Source organism: Acomys russatus, chromosome 19, assembly GCF_903995435.1.
Source record: "Acomys russatus chromosome 19, mAcoRus1.1, whole genome shotgun sequence".
NCBI classification, from domain to species: Eukaryota; Metazoa; Chordata; class Mammalia; order Rodentia; family Muridae; genus Acomys; species Acomys russatus.
The window spans coordinates 44,624,809-44,639,486 of NC_067155.1; the positions used below are offsets into that span (position 1 = coordinate 44,624,809).

At 43.8% G+C, this 14,678-nt stretch overlaps 1 protein-coding gene and 1 pseudogene across 4 annotated transcripts in view; both read left to right on the forward strand.

Annotated features, from left to right (window-relative positions):
- LOC127202967 (MKI67 FHA domain-interacting nucleolar phosphoprotein-like) overlaps positions 1-4,298 on the forward strand; it is a 66,904-nt pseudogene extending 62,606 nt beyond the window's left edge.
- Auts2 (activator of transcription and developmental regulator AUTS2) overlaps positions 1-14,678 on the forward strand; it is a 1,105,889-nt gene that overhangs the window by 356,226 nt on the left and 734,985 nt on the right. The window lies entirely within an intron of this gene.

The following is a 14,678-nucleotide window of genomic DNA, read 5'->3' on the forward strand; positions in this document are numbered from 1 at the left end:
TCATAGTCCTATGGATTTTCATCAAAACTCAAATTATTTTTTCTGTAGAGTTTACAAAATATGTTAATATGTTAATATGCTACTTGACTGATATTTCAAACTATTAACAATAATTATTAAGCTATCAGTCAAGGTGTAAGTAGCAGAGCTCAGGAATCTAAAACAGTGGAACTGGAATCTCTCTGTATACATATGAAATACCTATACATATAAACACATGGTTTATCAGTCTGAGGGGCTGTCAGTCACCTTTCTAACTTTGTCATTAAATATCTGAGAAAATCATCAAAAGGGAGAAAGGATTTCTTTTGTCCCACAGTTTCGAAAGTTGTTCCTATGATGACTTGATGTTGTTGTCCCTGGGACCTCATAGCACAAGGTGATGACATAGTGACCTCCTTGTGACCATGAACCAAGGAGAGAAAGCAGAGCGCAGGGACAAGACAAACCCTTCAAGGGCATGTACCCTGTGACCCTCTTACTCCAAGAAGTCTCTGAGCAGTTTATTCAGCTTTGGGTTAATCTGTGGGTGAATCTATGGATGGACTTAGACTCTTCATGATCCAGTTATGATAGAGTAAGTGGCTGGGGAACAGCCCTTGGCTTATGAGCCCTTAGGGGAGATTTAATATCAAACCATAGCAGAGAGCTCAGGGGTAAGCCATATGAGACAAAGTGACCGGGATTTCAACAACCCCATGATAGGACATGTGGTCTGCTTTTCTCTCTTAGAGCTACAGCTCAGGTGTTAGCTTCAGAGGGCTCAGGTTTGGTTATCATCAGAGTACTGCGGAGGATTTCTTAGACCTAGGAAGAATTGTGTGCCCTCTTTTGCAGTGGGACTTTGGGGCCGGCTGAATCTCTGTCACAGCTACACCCTTGATTGTAGTAATTCTCAGGACTTCCCATCTCCCCTCAAGTTGCTGGAAGCCCCCAAGGTGCTGCTGTTAGTCCTTCAGCATCACGTGAACACAAAGCAGGAAGAGGAGAACAACAGTCATATATCTTTAAATATGTGTATTTCAGATCCCTAATTAGTTTCCAGTTCTGAAAGGCAAGAGAAATAAGGTGATCTCCCTGAAGGGCTAGTGCAGAATAAAATAGCCTCAGCTTCCGTTTGGCAGAGTCAGAAGTCAGACAGAACTTGAAACAATGACCTTGAGAAAAGCAGAAACGTTAAAGAAGACAAGAACCAGGGTGGTACGTAGAATGAGGAAAACATCACAAAGCTAATTGCTTCAGGCCTGGAGAAAACCCTACTTGTGAAGGTTGTATCTCTGACCCTCGTTTGGAGCTTCGGGATATGCTGGAAGAATTAAGAGACACGGATTAAAAGATCTTTCACTCATTTCGGTGTTTAACATGCTTATGCTGGAAGCTAAGACATCTATGAATCTGGCGGTGGAATAAAGTATTAACTGAATGCCAATTCAGGCTCTCATTTCTGACTCTCAGCTAAGTATTAATAGACAGACATACTACCCTACTCTACATTGAACATACACACACCTCAGCTTGTAGCCTGGGTTTTCTTTTCTTCAGCTTTGCAACAAACAAATGACCAATATATGTGTATGTGTGTATTACTACCATTGATTTGTGTCAGTGATACTACTGTTATTTTAAATTATACAAATTTAAATGAGCACAATGAGTAATCCAGGGGCAAAATTTTGCTTCACTCACATACTTAAAAAATGAAAATGTCTTTGCATTTGTCTGTGAGTGCAGATATACATGTGTTATGGTATTTTTGTGGAGGTCAGAAAACAGCCTTGGGTGTTGGCCCTTAGCTTCTACTTTTCTGAGGGTGAGTATCATCACTGCTATATGTGTGCTAGGCTACCTGGGTACCATCACTGCTGTATGTGTGCTAGGCTACCTGGGTATCATCACTGCTATATGTGTGTGCTAGGCTACCTGGGTATCATCACTGCTGTGTGTGCGCTAGGCTACCTGGGTACCATCACTGCTGTATGTGTGTGCTAGGCTACCTGGGTACCATCACTGCTGTGTGTGTGCTAGGCTACCTGGGTATCATCACTGCTGTATGTGTGTGCTAGGCTACCTGGGTATCATCACTGCTGTATGTGTGTGCTAGGCTACCTGGGTATCATCACTGCTGTATGTGTGCTAGGCTACCTGGGTACCATCACTGCTGTGTGTGTGCTAGGCTACCTGGGTACCATCACTGCTGTGTGTGTGCTAGGCTACCTGGGTATCATCACTGCTGTATGTGTGCTAGGCTATCTGGGTATCATCACTGCTGTATGTGTGTGCTAGGCTATCTGGGTATCATCACTGCTATATGTGTGTGCTAGGCTACCTGGGTACCATCACTGCTGTATGTGTGTGCTAGGCTACCTGGGTACCATCACTGCTGTGTGTGTGCTAGGCTACCTGGGTATCATCACTGCTGTATGTGTGTGCTAGGCTACCTGGGTATCATCACTGCTGTATGTGTGTGCTAGGCTACCTGGGTATCATCACTGCTGTATGTGTGCTAGGCTACCTGGGTACCATCACTGCTGTATGTGTGCTAGGCTACCTGGGTATCATCACTGCTGTATGTGTGCTAGGCTATCTGGGTACCATCACTGCTGTGTGTGTGCTAGGCTACCTGGGTATCATCACTGCTGTATGTGTGCTAAGCTACCTGGGTATCATCACTGCTATATGTGCTAGGCTATCTGGGTATCATATGTGTGCTAGGGTAGCTAGGTATCATCACTGCTATGTATGCCAGGCTAGCTGGTCCATGAGTTTAAGGGAATGTCCTGTCTCTACCTTTCATTTTACCCTAGCAGTGTTAGTATTATGCACATGTGCTACAGTGTCCAGCTTTATGTGGGTTTCAGGGGTATAGGCTCTGGTAATTTATCCATTGAGCCATACCCCTGATGGAGGAATGGAACATATTTAATGTAGATGTTTCTCAAATTATTTCAGATAGACACTTCCTGTATAAAATTCAGAGTACTGAAACCAATACTAGCCAGAAAATGTGAAGCTTCTGTGTTTCTTAAGTTGTTCTTTAAAAAAATTTTTTTATAATTGTATTTTTAATTGTGTCTGTTTGTGGATATATGCACATAAGGGCAGGTGTTTATGGAAGCCAGAAAAGGCATTGGATCCCCTGGAGTTATAAGCTGCCTGATGTGGGTGCTGGAAACTGAACTCAAGTCCCGAAAGAGCAGTGTTTCTTCTTTCTTAACAGATGATGTATCTCACTAGTCCTGTCTTAAGGGTAGATTTTCAACACTTGAGCCATCAGATCGGCCTATAGCCCCCTAGCATCCCACTCCCTCCCCCTGTGGCTTCTTTGCCATCACATCACAGATCTGCACTTTGTCCTTAGGTTGGCCTGAATTCTTCAACAAGAACTTCTCATCCTCCAACTTGTGTGGTCTCAGGTTTAAAATAAGTGGAGGTTGTTCCTGCCAGTTTCTAGCTGTTGTTATATTTGTGGTAATTAAATGCTAGCTGTTGGAGGTTTAGTGGAAGGTTTAAGATTAACGGATTCCAAAAATCAATCAATCAATCTCTCTCTCTCTCTCTCCTCTCTCTCTCTCTCTCTCTCTCTCTCTCTCTCTGTGTGTGTGTGTGCGCGCGCGTGCACGCGCCCAAGTATCTCTGTGAGTGTGGTACAGTAAGAATGAGATGTTTTGATTAGACATTTTACTGTGTTCAAAGAATTCTTTGAAGAGCTTGGAAGAGTTCAATGGGATTATAGAGAATGAGGCCTGGATTCTGAAAAATGAGACTATTTTACACTGAAAGAAACATACTAAACCCCAGTTAGTACCCCTCTGATATGTCAATGCTCTCTATCCCCGTAGCTCCTCTTGTAGTAGGTCACAGCAGGTGGACATACCAAAAAACAAAACAAAACAAAACAAACAGAACAACAAAAACACACATTTAAAAAAAAAAAACACATGTAGTTTTGTTGGGGGAGGTGCTGAGGGGACTCCCTTCTCTTCTTGTTGGGAAAGGTTTTAATTCATTACAAGAGACCCATGGTTGGGTGCATCTGATAGTGTCTGTGGGCTCTTTCTATCTCACACTGCACTGTGTCCAAAATTACCTTGTAGGTCCTGAGGGCCAGAATTGTTTCCAGAGAGTCCAGGGACTTCCAAGTCGCAGTGGGCGTTCCTGGCTTTGTGGCCTACACAAGTAGCCTTGTCACTGGAATTCCCAGCAGCAGAGCACCTAGTGGAGTCCGGCCCCGTGCCGCCGAGGGCTTCAGAGTCTCACAGGCTTCTTCTCAGGAGAGCAGACAGACACTTCTTGTTTAGAGTCCCCAATGCTTGGCAGCGGAATTCGTCTGTAATCATAAACCTCAGTTTTTGTGGTTGTCTCCTCGTCTAAGATTTGCTCTTATAGAGCTGCCAGTGCTGGTCTGAGATAAATGAATGTCACAGTGAATAATAATTTCTTTCATTTACATGGTAATTAAACCTGTTGAATGCTGACTTAATGGTTTACTGTACTCTGATTTGACTGGAAGATTTTGCCTTTGTGGATGCAAAGGAGAAAAATAGAAATTGATACCCGCTGAAACTGCTAAGGACTCCTTTCAGAAGGTTTCTGCCTCCTGCTTCGCAGCTTCCTGTATTTCCCTGTGTATTTTGCATACTTAATACTCACGATTTGCTGTACAAAAGGCCAGTCTTTTCTCACACTTCATTGTGTCTCTCAGCAAGGTACCCTGGGACGAGACCCGTGTTTTTGCTTGAACCAATCTGTTGTCATCACTGGACTCACCCTGTGACTTCTCTGAGCATTCTAGTTTGATTGTTGTGCTGTATGGTTTTACGTCAACGTGATGCAAGCGAAAGTCGTTGGAGAGGAGGGACTCCATAAGATCAGGCTGCAGGAAGCTTGTCGGACATTTTCTTAAATTAGTGATTGATGGGGAAGTCCCAGCCCATTGTGGGTAGGGCCGTCCCTCAGCACATGGTCCCGGGTCTATAAGAAAGCAGGCTGAGCCGGTCCTGGTGGCGCACGCCTTTAATCCCAGCACTCGGGAGGCAGAGGCAGGCGGATCATTGTGAGTTCAAGGCCAGCCTGGTCTACAAAGTGAATCTAGGATGGCCAAGGCTACACAGAGAAACCCTGTCTCGAAAAACCAAAACCCCCCCCCCCCAAAAAAAAAAAAAACAAAAAAAAAGAAAGAAAGAAAGAAAGCAGGCTGAGCAAGCCATGGGGAGCAAGTGAGTAAGCTGCACCCCTCCATGGCCTCTCCATCAGCTCCTGCCTCCAGGGTACCGCCCTGCTTCAGTTCCTGTCCTGCCTTCTTTTGATGATGAACTGCGATGTGGCAGTGTGAGCTGAATAAACCCTTTCCTCCCCAGGTTGCTTTGGCCACGGTGTTTCAGCACAGCAATAGAGACCATCGCTAATACAGTTGTTGACTTCACTTTGTTTTTCTCTCCATTAGTAAAATCCCAGGCCATATGACGATCAGTTTGCGTGACCATGTTTGTTCCCCCAAATCTACTCGGGAATTTGGCAGATGCATCTAAGCCAAGTGCATCTTAGGAAGCCATACTGCTCGTCTGATAGCCTTTACTTCTGTATACGTGAAAAACAAAATGTTTACTATGTTGTGTGTGTAAGACATATGTGTTAGGGTGTGAATACTGTGACACCCACGTGGAGTCAGTTCTCTCTTCACGCCTTTAGGCAGGTTTCAGGGATCTACCTCGGATCAGCAGGCCTGCGTTGAAAGTACCTCTATTCATTAAGTCATCTTGTTGACCCCTTCTGTGTAGAACTTAAAGATACTTTAACTTGTCTTTCAATGTTCCTTTTTTTTTTCTCTCTCAGAGGAGTTAAAAAATATAAGTGAGGTTACTTACCAAGAAAGTGGGTCAGAGGAGAGGATATCCAATTGAGACTTTAGGCAAGAGTAGCATGGAAGAAAGAGGAAATAGTAGGACCCACAGGGTCCTGGAAACCTACAAGAAGAACTTTATGACAGGCAGATCTGGATCCTGAGGTCCTCCTCAAACTAAGGCACCAGCCAAGGAGAATATAGGCAGTAAGCTTCGAACCCCTACCAAGACCTAGCCGACGAACATGACACTCTCCACCGTTGAGTGGAGAGTGAGATCTGACTCTCACACGAATTCTGGTGCCCCTTTTCTGACCATGTCCCCCGGATGGGGAGACCTGGTGGCACTCAGAGGAAGGATAGCTAGTTACCAAGAAGAGACTTGATATTCTGAGAGCATATATAGGGGGAGGAGGTCTCCCTCAGTCACAGACATAGGGGAGGGGAGAAGGGGAGAAATGGGAGGGAGGGAAGAATGGGAGGAAACAGGGGAAGGGCTAACAATCAAGATGTAATATGAATAAATTAATAAAAAATATATATATATAAGTGAGGAACAAACTGTGCTGAAGGAAAGCAAGCGCTATATAACACATGCCAGACTTTTGTTTACTTTTGGTGTTTGGAAATAATGCACTCCTGGCCAGCCTCCAACTCTCTGTTGCTGAAAGTGGTCTTAAATTCCTACCTCCACCTCTTAAACCCTAGGATTTCGGGTGTGTTCTATAGTTTGGGATGCAGCCCGGGGCTTTGTGTATGCTGGGAAACATGCTACCAAGTCAGTTACACCCTCATGTCAGTTTTTAATCTTGAATTGTGGGGAGCTAGTTTCTGTACTCTCCCTCAGAGGGGCTTCTAAATTCTCACAGTCATAGCCTCTCACCTGATCAAAGGAGCTACTATTTAAAATCTGTTGAATAGACTGGAACAAAAAAGCAAGGCATGTAGGAACTCTGGATCTTTAAAACCCCCCTCAGCCATTGGGAGGAGTACTGTTAGGAGCCCTGCCTTGTTGCTCTGTTCCTCTGTCAGAGTTGCTGGAGGTTGGGCCAAGTAGGTCAAGTCCATCAAAGAGAAGAAACAGAAGCCTGTGCAGATGGTGAAGGACAGGGACTTCCTTGTAGAACTGTGGGGAGCAGAGGTTGAGACCAGGAGGCTGGAAGGCCTGGCCTGCCATCAGATTGTACTAGGAGGAAGTATTAGTGCCTTACTCTCAGAGAAGACAAAGGGCAAGTGTGTTTGAAGTGTTCAGGAGGGGGGAGGGGTATAGGTATCTCCTGTATATGCTACTTTCTCTATTGCCTGTGCTGAGATGGACAAGTTTATTTTTTTTTCTCCCTTCTTTCTCCCATCACTTCCTTTCTTGGCAGCGTTACATCATGGCTGCTTAGAACAGAAGTTTCTTACTTGGAAACATAAAGAACTTTAAACATGGATCTGAATACAGTATTTATGTTTTTACTATAATTATGTGTGTTTGTGCATAGATGCTTATGATGTGGGAGGGCTATACTGCGCTTGGTGCTGGTGGATGTGTGATATGTGTGTGTGGTGGTATGTGGTGTGTGTATGTGTTGTTGTGGTGGTGGTGTGTGTGTGTGTGGTGTGTGTGGTGATATGTGTCTGTGTGTTGATATGTGGTGTGTGTGTGGTGGTATGTGGTGTGTGTATGTGTTGTTGTGGTGGTGGGGTGTGTGTGTGTGTGTTCGTGTGTGTGTGCTTGAACATAAGTCAAAGAATTGCTTTGTGGAGTTTGCTCTTTCTGTTTACTTTTAGGTGGATTCCATGGAAATCCAGTGGCAAGGGTTGTGCAGCAAATGTCTCTTCCTGCTAAGCCGTGTTGCTGGCCTGCATCTATCTTTAATAACTCCTTTTCTGCTACATTTGTTAGGATTCAGTTAAAAGTAAGAGTGTCACCAAAATAAAGCATGTTTACTCACAAAGTAGCTGTGTTGTAGTTCCTTCGGGGGGAAAAAAATAACACACACCCTCAACCATCCTCAGTTGCTAAGTTTACTAAATTGGAATTTGCAATCTAAATTTTGAGTTGTCAAATTGGTCTTTTAATAAAATAGCCTTGACTGTGTAAGAGAAATACTGAAATGTAGCCTCCCCCCGCCACGGTTTAAATGAACACTGACGTCTAGCTAAGTTTGCCCAGTGTTTCTGTTGGCTTCTCTGTTGTTCCTAAAAGTGAAGCTGGAGTGTTCTGCCAAGATGACCTTTTAATTTCTGAAATTAAAACTATGAGCTGGACTCATTCAGTCTTTGCTAGAACCTTGTGAAACACAGCTGATAGCATCCTTATTTTCAGATGAAGAATTAATAAAATTAATAAGTACATAGAGATGGGGTTTGAGAGATGAACCATCAGTTCAGAGATGTTGCTGCTCTTCTCCTGGACCAGAGTTCAGTTCTGAGCACCTGTGTCAGGAGGCTTACGACCACCTGAAACTCCAACTCCAGGGCAGCTACATGAATGCATGTGGTATATATAAACTCTCACATACACATTTAAACAGTTAAATAGATTTAGTTACTCTGTCTTTAAAAATAAAATAAGCCAGCCTGGTGTGGCACTGCACACCTATTATTCCAGCACTCAGGGAGGTGGAGGCAGGTGGATCTTTGTGAGTTCAAGGCCAGCCTGGTCTATAGAGTGAGTCCAGGACAGCCATGGCTACACAGAGGAACCCTGTCTCAAAAAACTGACTAACTAACTAGCTAGCTAGCTAGCTAACTAACTAACTAACTAACTGTAAGCCAAGTAGTAGTGGCACATGCCTTTAATCCCAGCACTTCAGAAGCAGAGGCAGGTGGATCTTTGTGAGTTCAAGGCCAGCCTGGTCTACAGAGTGAGTTCCAGGACAGCCAAAGCTACACAGAGAAACCCTGCCTTAAAAACAAACAAACAAACAAAAAAATGAACAAAATAATTAGATAAATGAACAAATAAGCAAACAAACAAATATAAAGGTATGGGGAGGCAGGAGGTTCTAATATCACAAATACTAATTTAGGTGTGCTGACACTTGCCTGAGGCTATTTAGGAGGCTATGGCAGGGGTATCATGAACCTAGGACAAAGAAAACCCTGTAGTGTGTCACCCAAAGAAAGAGAATTACTTTTCCCCCCTAAACTTTACACTGTATGTTACATTAGCATGTACTTGGGGATACACATACCTTTTTATTTGATATTCACAATCTTATATTTAAAACGTTCAGTTTGTTACTTTAGAACCAGCAAATTTTGCTCTGAGTCCTGTTAAATCCTAGACACCTGCGAACAGACATTCTGAGCTCTTTTTTGTGAAACTCTGTAGGAAAGAGAATCACCTTGCTATGTTGTGTTTAGTACTGACCCACAGATAATGGTGGCTTTCAGTGAATTGTGCAGTAGGAGGAATTCAACATTCCGTGGTTTTCAGAGGGTTCAGAACGACGTACTTCGTTGTTTGAGTTCACAAGTTCCATTTTCAGCCATGGATGGCTTTTAAATGCACTTTGTGGTACATGCACATCGTGTGTGTGCCTGTGAGCCTACATGAAGAGACCCGAGTAGGATTTTGCATCCTTTCTGTCTTGTTGCCTTGTGACAGTCTTTCGTTGAGCCTGAAGCCGACCTTTTTGGCTAGGTGGACTGATGGGAAAGCTCTGAGGATCGACCTGTCTCTATTCTACAATACCCTGCTTACAGGCACATCAGCCCTGGGGGTTCTAACAAGGGTACTCCTTCTTGCAGAATAAGTGCTCTTACCCACCTGGCCATCGCCTCGGGCTTGACTTTGTTTTCAAGATTGGGTGGTGTACCCGGTGTTAGAGGTGCCATTGTTGCTGAGGAATAAGGATTTAGTCTTTCTCTGTAGAAACGAGGATATGTAGAGTATTATCTACCTCAAACAAACAAACAAACAAACAAACAAAAAATCGCTCTCTGAAAAGAATTTCTTATAACCAGGCATTGTGTGTTTGGAAGCCACTTTATAATATGAGCTCGAAAGGATGCCATGCATGTTCTTACAAATTTGTGAAAGTTGTTTGCAGATAGATGCCCGACTCTGTGTCAGCGGTTGATTTCCTTCTTGCTGTGGTTGAGGGAGCCGTGCTGTGTTTACATGTACCTGTGCATTCGGTTAAGGTATGTCAGGAGGTAGTTAGTATCAGCTAATTGCCTTGTTGCTATGTCAGAGTACCTGGAAGAATGGTCCGCTGTGGCAGGGAAGTCAGGGTGAGAGGGTGTGGAGTGGCTGGTCACATCAGGTAACAGAGACATGGATGCTGGTGATTGGCTTGTTTTCTCCTTTCCGTACATACCAGGACTCCAGCCCCCAGGGATGGGTAGGTCTTCCCATGCTATTTATCCTAACATAGCTAAATCATTCACTGCATGACTAGAGTCTGTGTCCTTGGTGATTGTAGATCTTAGACAGTTGACAAGATTGGCCACCACAGTATCCACAACAGACAGAATCTCTGAACTCACGAAACTTAGTATGCAGGGCTGGGTTCATGGACGGGCAGCCAGGTATGTGCTTTCACAGATGAAATAAGCTGTCGCGGGGAGGGGGCATCTTTGGGTGAAAACCAGTGTGGCAGATGGAATTCTGAAGTATTGTGTAAGTGGTATTTTTCCTTGTAAAACTTAAAAGACCTAGAATCTTGGTTATAAAAGACTTCAACTTCTCTCTGTGTGTAACATGTTTCTTTGGCCAATCTGATCTCTGTATCACCGCTTAAAACTTGATATGTGATAATAAACAAAAAATCATGTGAACAATATACATATTTTTTTTTACACATTACATATTTACCCTCTAAAGAAATGGGCAATTAAGTGTGGTATCTTTTAGCCTCATATTGAAAGATTGCTCAGGGCTGCTTGTGGAATTGAGCCTCTGAAGGGCTGCAGCTTATGAGTCATATAAGTGGTGGGGACAGTTAAGTGAAACCTGGGAGAGAGGGCTTAACAGTGGGCACCACCGCATAACTGCGCACAGTCAGTAGAGAGGAGATACTGTACAAATGTGTTCGATATTCAGCCCCAGTGCAATCCAGCAGGGTTCGGTTTTCTGAATTCATGCACTGTTTCGTACAGACAAAAATTGCAGATAAGTAAACAGCAGGATTCCGTGTGGTGCTTAAATAATTCTTGCCATGTGAAGCCCATCGGAACAAATTCCTGTTGTAAAAATGAGCTCCCTGACAGAATTCTCTGTACAAAGAAGTATAGTCCTATCCAGTGTAATAGGAGAACCGCAAATAGAATGACCAGTGTGGCCCGTAAAGAATGGCATGGCAGCCTAGTTAGGCGAGGGGCACAATGGTTGGACCAGAGAGCTTTGTATCTCCTGTCATAGGCCCTCAAGTTGTGCTGTAATCATATCTTCCACCTGTGTGCAGCTCTGGGAGTCAAATGTTCCTGTAAAAAGCTGAGGTGAGTCATTACTGGGAAAGACGGTGTGCACATTTGAGTTTCACTGCAAAATTGAAGGATGGAGCCCACCCTTCAGAGCCTCTCAGTGCAGAGTGGGGCGTTTTCCTCCTTAGTTAATAGCTGTGGGATGGTACTGTTTGGAATGAAGATGGTGGAGAGAGAGCGAGAAATGATTGGGTTCTGTATGCTGCCTTCATCTTTCTGGTTGAGCAGAGATGTGTGTTTCTGTCATTCATTCAGATTGTTAAACAAAAAATGGGGAGCGAAATAATCAGAACAGATGATTGAAGAGAGTCCCATCTGCCCCGTCGTCAACCTCTTCTCTTCCAGCTTTGAATCTGCTCACATGAGCAGATGGCACCAGCTCTTGGCCGGTGCCCGCGCTTTTCTGATTACAAGGGGTTGTTCTTTTGCCCGCCTCCTTTAAAACAACAACAAAAAATTGATAATAACTGACTGCATGCACATTGGCCAGGGCGCTAATTCCTGAGGATAAGACAGAAGCTTGGCGTTCACCCTGGCCTTCTGTGTTGTGTTTAGGATGGCTCTGCCTGGCACCAGAAGCTTGGCTCTTTAAACCTGGGCTTTAGGTATTGGAAGGCTTGTTTAGTGGTGGCTGGAAAAGGATTTGTTTTTATGCGTCCCAAAAATCTGAGAAACGAGAAAGCAAGGAGTGACTGGGTGATGACTCAGCCACTAAAGTGCTTACTGTGCAAGCCTGAGAACACCTGAGTTTGACCACCCAGAACCCATGTAAAGCACTGGGCATGATGCTGCCTACTTGTAAGCGTAGCACTGGGGAGGTAGAGCTCAGAGGATTCCTGTGCCTCACTGGCCGGCCAACCTAGCTGAACCAGGGTACTCCAGGCCAATGAGAAACCCTATCTAAAAAACCAAACCCAAGGAAACAAAAACAAAAACAAAAACAAAAACCAAGGTGTATAGCACCCAAGGATGCTTTCCATATGTGCATACATGCCCCCATGTTATTTATACATGTACCTATACACAAGTAAACACACTCATGCTCACACACATACTCAGAAAACACAGAACCTCTTACAAGTTTTGTTCTGACAAAAACCTGTAAAGGAATTTAGAGCAGAATGTTTATTCCTTGTGTGGGTGGTTTGATGCAAGGTGCCACAGAATCCAATTGGCTACAGCTTCACACACAACCTCTCCATAGAAGAAAATGAACTTTAAACTAAACAGGAGAATAACATATGACATATGAGAAAGAAGTTCAAGGTAGAATATAACACATTATAAATAATATTTGCATCCCATAGAGAAAGCACTCAAAGCTTCTTATGCATAGAGATTCATTGTAATCTCTCAGACAAATGTGCTTTTTCTTCAATAGAAAAAGAAATACATTTCAAGTTAGAGTCCTTTGCAGAAGAATCCCAGAATTAAGTGGTATATAAGTGAACATGGAAGAAAGAACACACCACATACAGAGAAGCAGTGTGAGGCCACACGTTTCTGCTAAGGTGCTGGTCAGCTGTCAACCTGACACAACCTTGAGTCACCTGAGAAGGGAATCTCAGTGAAGACTGTGTTCTAGATCAGGTAGGCCTGCTTGCATGCCTGTTGGGGGAAGTTTTCGGTTGGTAATCGAGATGGAAGACCTGCCTTGATCATGTGTGGCATGGTTCTCTGAGCTGAGCCCTGAAATGTGTAAGGATGAAAGTCAGCAGAAAGGCAAGCAGCAGTCAGCATGAGTGCGTTGGCTCTGGCCTTGACTGAGCGTGTGGTATGACCAGAGGCCTCCAGCTCCTGCCTCTGCGACTTTGCTGCACTTACGGACTGTATATAACCTGCAGTTGTAAGTCAGAGAAAGTTCTTTCTTGCCTAGAGTTGCTTTGAATCAGGTTGCTTGTCACAACAGCAGAAGTGGAACTAGAAGACCAGGGCATGGAGTGGATGATGGATGCTTGGACTTCAGCTAGATTTCTGGCTGAGTTTTCCAAGATTTCTTTATGAACAAGTGGAAAGGCACTATGATTTGTCAGATCCAGAATTAATTTTCTAGATATTTTCAAGGTGATCATCTGTAACCCTCCGTCCTTCCCTCCCTCCCTCCCTCCCTCCCTCCCTCCCTCCCTCCTTCCCTCGACTCTGGTTATACATTTGTTAGGATCACTGTGTGGATATCTGTCCTCTGCTATGTTTTTGTCCTTGCCCGAGACTGTGATATAATTTCTAGCGATGACAATACCGAAGGGGAAGGAACATACCTGTTTGTTCTTACTTAGCATGGGCCATGGTGGTATTTAAACTGTGGAAATGGAGACTTGCGGGAGGTGAGACTGAGCAGCTCTCAGCTGATGTCACAGATATCAATAATGTTCATGTTCCCTGTATTCCAAATCACTGTGAAAGCTCAGGAGCTCAATACCTTGCTTCAGTGAGGAAAAAGTAAAGCTGTAGTCAGAGAGGGATGTTCACATATATTTTAGAATTTAACTTTTTACAAAAAAAGTGTGTGTGTGTGTGTGTGTGTGTGTGTGTGTGTGTGTGTGTGTGCGTGCCTACATGATAATGCAACAAGAAGAGGGTGATGGATTCCCGGAAGAGCTGGAGTTACAGTTGAGCTGTCTAGCGTGGAGCCTTGGGTCTTCTTCAAGAGTGGTATTTCTCTAAGCTGCATGGCTGATGCACACATTGGGTGCATTATCACCATCTGTAATTCTTGCTCCAATGGATCTAGCGCCCTCTTCTGGCTTCTGAAGACATCCGCACGCATGTTCACGTACACACAGTGAGGCAAGCACACGCATACATAAAAAGTAATTTTTTAAAAAAAAAGTAAGAGGAAACAGGAAAAGTTTGAGGATTAACGAGACATTAAATTAATGAAACTGTAACCCCGTAGGGTTTCTGACTTTCAGATTTCCTTGGCAGAAGTATCAGGAAGAAATAGAAGGCACGAGCCTCAAAAAGCTGGGCAGACTTGGAGATAGTCCTTTACAGACATGAGTTGGACACTCACTCTCATTGCCCCTTTCAGATGGGCCATTTCTGATTCAAGACATAGGTTGGACTTCTGGTTTGTCCTAAGATTCCTTTGGTGTTTGGAGTCTGCCATTCTCACCCATTACTTCCATTTCAGAGCACTGAACTGTCAATGCTTAGATACTTTATAAAGGCCTTGAATTTAAATTTTAGTGCCACTTGTTAAACTTCCCATGTGTGTCCTTGAAGGCATGTCTTCATGTCTTTAGCTTCTGGAACACTGCTTGAAACAAAGTAGGTACCCAGTAAATACTTATAAGTATTAAAAGATGCAATCGAGATCAGTAGTCTCATTTTACAGGGTAGAAAAATGAACCTTAGCTTCCTCTTCAGAAGAAAAGTACTAGTCGCCCCCTTTGTTTTCCAAAACAAAAAAACCCAC